Raw genomic sequence first — 6000 nt, forward strand, 5'->3', positions numbered from 1 at the left:
ATTCCACCTCCAAAGGCAGTTTCTGTCTCCGGTGCGACCTTGTCTGAACGTATTGACAGCCTTCAAAAGCTTGCCCTCATTGGGAAATGGCATTTCCCGGAAATGTCAGAGGTCGATATGAGAGCATGGTTAACATCTAAATGGCTCCCTCTGATTGGTTATACTCAAGTTATTTCTCGGCTGATGAAAGACTGGTTTTCCTTTCATTTCCAAAAAATATCTGATATAGAAATGATTCTTAATAAACCTTGGGTCTTCGGAAGGAGCTTCTTGTCTTTGTCCCGATGGTATATGGGCTTTGACCCACTCAAAAATACTCCATCAAACTGTATGATTTGGGTCAAGCTTCCCAATCTTCCATTGGAATTATGGTCTATAGAAACACTTATGGAAATCGGTAATTCGGTTGGCAAATCTATCTATGTGGATCCATGGGTAAGGGGGGAGAAAGACAAAAGGATCGCATGGATCCTGATTGAAAAGCCCTATAAGGGTGGTTATCCGGAGCACATAGAGATTACTTGGGAAGGTTCTTCAATATGCCAAAGATTAGATTACTGGGGTATTCCCTTTCGTTGTTCTCTTTGTCATCGCACAGTTCATGTCAATAAAAATTGCAGGCTTCAAATCAACCGGAAAATATCTCGGCACCCTTTCTACAAGGGAAGAATATCAGCTGCAGAGGCACGATCAGATGACTCGGAAGGCCCCCCCATTCATGTGCCTTCTCAGGTCAAGGCCTCTTCACATTCTCATTTCTTCCCCCTAGAACAATCTGATGATGTGACTCCTCCGGTTCTGGAATGCCCTATTATTCCTGAGCCATCAGAAGACAATCCGGTGCCCTCTCCATCACCCATGAAAAAAGGTGAATTTGTGGTTGGAACACACCCTATTTTGCTCAGCTCATCGACTCCTTCATCAGTTACGCCCCCTACTGGTCTCTCTCGAGGAAAGGAGCCCATGCCTACCCCTACGCCTTATAATTCCCCGACAGAATCGCCGGTGAACAAATCCGACAGTGACATAGACTTTCTCCTCCAGAGGAATCCACCGATTCTCGAGCCTTTAACCATCCATAAGCCCTCTTTTCCCACCATCAGCCCCAATTCTGCTAAGAATATAACTGTCCGGAAAAAGAAAAAAGGGGATTCCCGTCATTTTAGAGGCAGGACCATTGCTACAGAATTTGGCATCACAAACCTCTCTCTTGTTGAAGTTCCAATCTCTGAATCTACTTCTCCACAGCCTCTTAGAGCATGCATGGCTGGACAGCCATCCAAATGACCTTTCTGACTTCACTGAACATCAGGGGTTTGGGTGCCGCCCCAAAATTCTTGGCGCTAAAAGAGATATTTGTATCTGCTCGCTCTCAAATCATATTCATTCAGGAAACAATGCACTCAAGTAAGGTTTCAATAGCTTACTTCAGAAGAATGTTTCCGTCCTGGCATATGGTTGCTTCAGATGCCGATGGATTGTCCGGGGGATTGGCGGTGTTGTGGGACCCGGCAAGGGTCAAAGCAAAAGCCTACAAATGTTGTGCAGGCATCCTAATCTCAGCTTCGGTCAGGGGCCGACCAAAAATCATAAATATTCTGAACATCTATGCGCCTCATAGGAACAAATCCTCATTCTGGGAATTGCTGTTTGCATCGGACATCCTAGACATTGAATCCTTATTGATTGCTGGGGATCTTAATGTAACTCTGAACTCTAATGAATGTTGGTGCTTTTGCAGGAAGACCAACCCTGTTGCTGATAGTCTACGGCTGGAACTCCTAAACAAGAATCTCGTCGACGTAATTCCTTCTAAGATGGTTCCAATGTGGAATAACAACAGAGTTGGTCGGGTGTTCATTGCTAAGCGTCTTGACCGATTCATCATTAAGGTTAGTGTTATCGACCAATGGGGTATGTCAGTCGCCAACACAGGTATCGATTATACATCTGATCATCGCCCCATCTTCCTTGAATGGAGGGACTCGGAATTCAAATTGGGCTATTCATTCAAATTTAACAAAATCTTTCTCGCCGATGAGTCTTTCAATGATCTGATAACCAAAAAATGGTCGGAATTAAAACAGGAGGAGAGGACTTCTTTCTCTACCTTCCGTGAAAAGATTCAAACGCTCAGGGGAGCGGCCAAGGATTGGATAGTTAAGAATAGGGCGAAGGATAAACAGGCGCTTGAAGATATTAAAACAGAATTAAGGATATCAGCTGCTTCGGCTCCCTTTGATCAAATGACTTTCGAACAGAAAAATCATATCAGAATCTGTGAGAAAATGAAACAAGATTTGTTGCTAAAAGAAGAGTTTTCCTGGAGGCTTAAAAGCAGGGCGACTTGGCTTAAGGAGGGCGATCGCAACACGAAGTTTTTCCATAACTTTGCAAATGCAAGGAGGCACAGGAACTCGATCTGGAAGATCGAAGATGGAAATGGAGGCTTCTTATATTCTCAACAGGATATCTCGATGGAGGCTACAAGGTTTTTCCACAAGCAGTACAAGCGGCGGCCAAATGAGATAAATGATGTTTTCGGGATGATAGATCAGGTCCCTGTTATGTTTGATGAAGCCGCCAATGAAGAATTTTTAAAGCCTATCACGGACGAGGAGCTTCATGGAGTTATAAAAAAGTTTCAAAAGGACAAAAGTCCTGGGCCGGATGGTTGGCCGATCGAATTCTTCAGACATTTCTATGACATATTCAAAAGCGATCTGCTGGGGATGGTGGATGCCTCCCGCATGTCGGGGAATATAAACAGCGCCCTTACAGCTACTTTCATTGCGCTTATCCCTAAAAAGGAGCGGTCTGAGTCGTTTGCTGATTACAGGCCAATAGCACTATGTAATATTCTCTTTAAAATCATCTCAAAGATTATAGCAGAAAGAATGAAGCTGGTCCTCAACTCCTTCATCTCCAGGGATCAACATGCCTTTTTAAAACACAGGAACATTCTAGATGCAGTTGCCTCGACTCAGGAATGCTTATACACTGTCTTAACAAAAAACATTGATGCTGCTATTTTAAAAGTCGATTTGGAGAAGGCGTATGATTGTGTGGATTGGGGGTTCCTTCGTATCCTCCTGGCAAAGATAGGTCTGAGGTCTCAAGCAATAAATTGGGTGATGGCCTGCGTCGAGAACGTTCAATACTCAGTCATTATAAATGGATCCCCCTCATCTTTTTTTCAGGCTGAGAGAGGACTGCGCCAAGGCTGTCCTCTCTCCCCACTTCTATTCATCCTGGTCATGAATTCCCTCAGCACACAGATCAACAAAGCAGTTGATGACCATCGATGTACTCCGATCAAGATATGCAAAAATATCTCTCTCTCTCACAATCTGTTTGTCGATGACATTCTGACATTTGCCATGCTCTCTAAATCAAGCTGGTCATGCCTCCATGGTATCTTTCAAAAGTTCCAATCTGCTACAGGCCTCGTCATCAATAAGGCCAAATCCTTTTTGTATCACAACGAATCAAATATGGATTTAGCGCTATGGATAGCAGCATTATTCGGTATTAATTTGGCTTCAATTTCAGTCGGTTTTAAATACTTGGGCTTTTTCCTCAAGCCTAAAGGGAATCGTAGACAAGATTGGTCTTGGCTACTGGATCGGTACTATAAAAAAATTTCCAGATGGGAGATGCGATTTTTATCCTTGGGAGGTAGACTTATACTGGTTCAATCTGTTCTTTCTCAGCTAGCGGTGTACTGGGCTCATCTATATTTTTTGCCTGCTTCCACTGTTAGAAAAATGACCTCAATATCTGCAAAGTTTCTATGGGGTGGTCGTTCTCACAGTTCCAAGATCCACTTAGTTAAAATGGAATCAATCTCTCGGCCGAAGAAATCTGGTGGATGGGGTCTCTTACACATGCGCTATTTCGGTAAGGCCCTCCTCTGTAATTCTCTCCATAGAGGCATCTGCGGAGAAGGCAAATGGAGCTCAATTATTAATCAGAAATACTTAAAAGGCAAGCCTATAGTATATTGGTACAGGAAGAAATCTCTCGGTCTGGAAAGGGGGTCATCTATTTGGCACGGATTTAGGAAGGTCCAGGATCTCTTTTTCGAATTTCTTCGATGGCGCTTCTCTTCAGGCCCCAGCATCCTTATTGGCTTCGATGCCACGGTTTGTGGTTTGGAAACAAAGCTTACCCCCGATCTCATCTCTCTTCTGCAAACAAGGGGTCATTTCACATGGAGTTCACTGATTCAGTCATGGTCCTCAACATCGCCAATATGGAAGGATGCAGAGGAACTACGTTTGCCTCTCCCTCTGCGACAGATTTGGGAGGCAGCGGTCAAGCATTACACTGACAGGGGTATAAAACAGACAGGGTCCAAAGATGAATTGGTTTGGTCAGCGTTGAATTCATCACAGCTAGTTCGGGTAAAGGAATTATATGAAGCTGCTTTGGAAGACCTTCAGCCATGTCCCTCTCCTATCTTTCCAACGAAATTATGGAAAGCCACCGGCCCGCTAAAGGCAATATTATTTTCGTGGCTGATGTTTTACAATCACAACCTCACATGGGAGGTTCTTCAACGAAAAGGGTGGTCTGTTCCATGCAGATGTGCCATGTGTTGCCAGGCTTCGGAAACTAATATTCATATGTTCTTTCTCTGTCCTGTATCGGCGCAAATATGGTATGATCTTTCCGCTACTCATGGTTTTCCTTTCCAGATTTTCACTTCTGTACAGGAGGGATTCATGTGGTGGAGTGCCCAGCGTCTAGAATGGAGATCTCTGTTCATCATCTCGTGTTGGTGTCTCTGGAAGTGGAGGAACGCCTGCATCTTCCAGGATTCCAAGTCCCCTATCGCCTCTACTCTGGTTGATATATCTGCTCTGCTTCAACAGGCCTGAATAATTTTGGATCCTCTCTCCATGGTTTTATTTATCAGGGTCTATCTTTTCTTCTCATATAAGTTTTATGCACATTATGCGGAACTTCTTCCTCCGGATCTTTTTTCCCTTTTTGGATGTTTGTCAAGGTTATGTTTTGTTTTCTCTGGATTCCTCATATAGAACAGGTAACAGCTCATTTTCAGGGCCTATGTATCAGCTGGCCGAATGTTTTTGGCTTTAAATGTACCTGCTCATTATATTTCCTTAATATAATATATCCTGATTTTCTGTCTGAAAAATCAAAATAATTAATTATATGGGAAAGAATCACTAAACATTTTTATTTTTATTTTTTCCCTTTCCATGTTATATTAAACTTGTGGTGGATGTTATCGTAACATAATAATAATTTATATATTAATATAAAGGAAAAAATTACACTATCTAAAAATCCTTCAATGTGATGTTTAATGCCATTGGACATAATCAATGGAGATCATTGCTTACCCATTCATTGAAGTCAAATTCACCGGGATGTGTCTTAACTTAGTCAAATTTAATCAACAACCTATTGTTATGTTGGCCTTTCCATATTTAATCACCCACCGCGTTAACGTATTGATCATGTTGTAGTTGTTGATTATGATACAATATAGCGTGTTTAGTTGTCTTTGAGAAAGCATAATGAGTTTACTACCAAGTTAACATAAAACAAATTTATTAATGGTTTTGAAAGATTAATCCACTGAGACATTTATATTAACTACTTGTGGAGAGTATATCATGATTTGATTTTGGCTATTCACGAAAGGTATATCAAGGTCTAATTTCGCTGCGACGAATATATATATATATATAATTCAATGTTACAAACTAAACTAATACTCCCATAAACTAAACTAGCAGAAGAATTAAAGCTATACACTTATTAAGTCAGTTCTTGGGTTATAACACTTAATCTATTCGGTGCTTCACTCACACAAAACACTCGTCAAAGTTTAAGCTCTCTCGCACAGAAACCTAGTCAAAGTTTAAGTTCGTGTGCAATGTACAACACTTTCAAAACTCTGCTCGTGAGTAATTTTCACATCTGCGTTGTTTCAAAAATGTGTTGCTAACCATTTTTACAAAACCC

Source organism: Pinus tabuliformis, chromosome Q (genome assembly GCF_031772625.1).
Source record: "Pinus tabuliformis cultivar Carrire ecotype Pingquan chromosome Q, CPIR1, whole genome shotgun sequence".
Classification (NCBI taxonomy): domain Eukaryota; kingdom Viridiplantae; phylum Streptophyta; class Pinopsida; order Pinales; family Pinaceae; genus Pinus; species Pinus tabuliformis.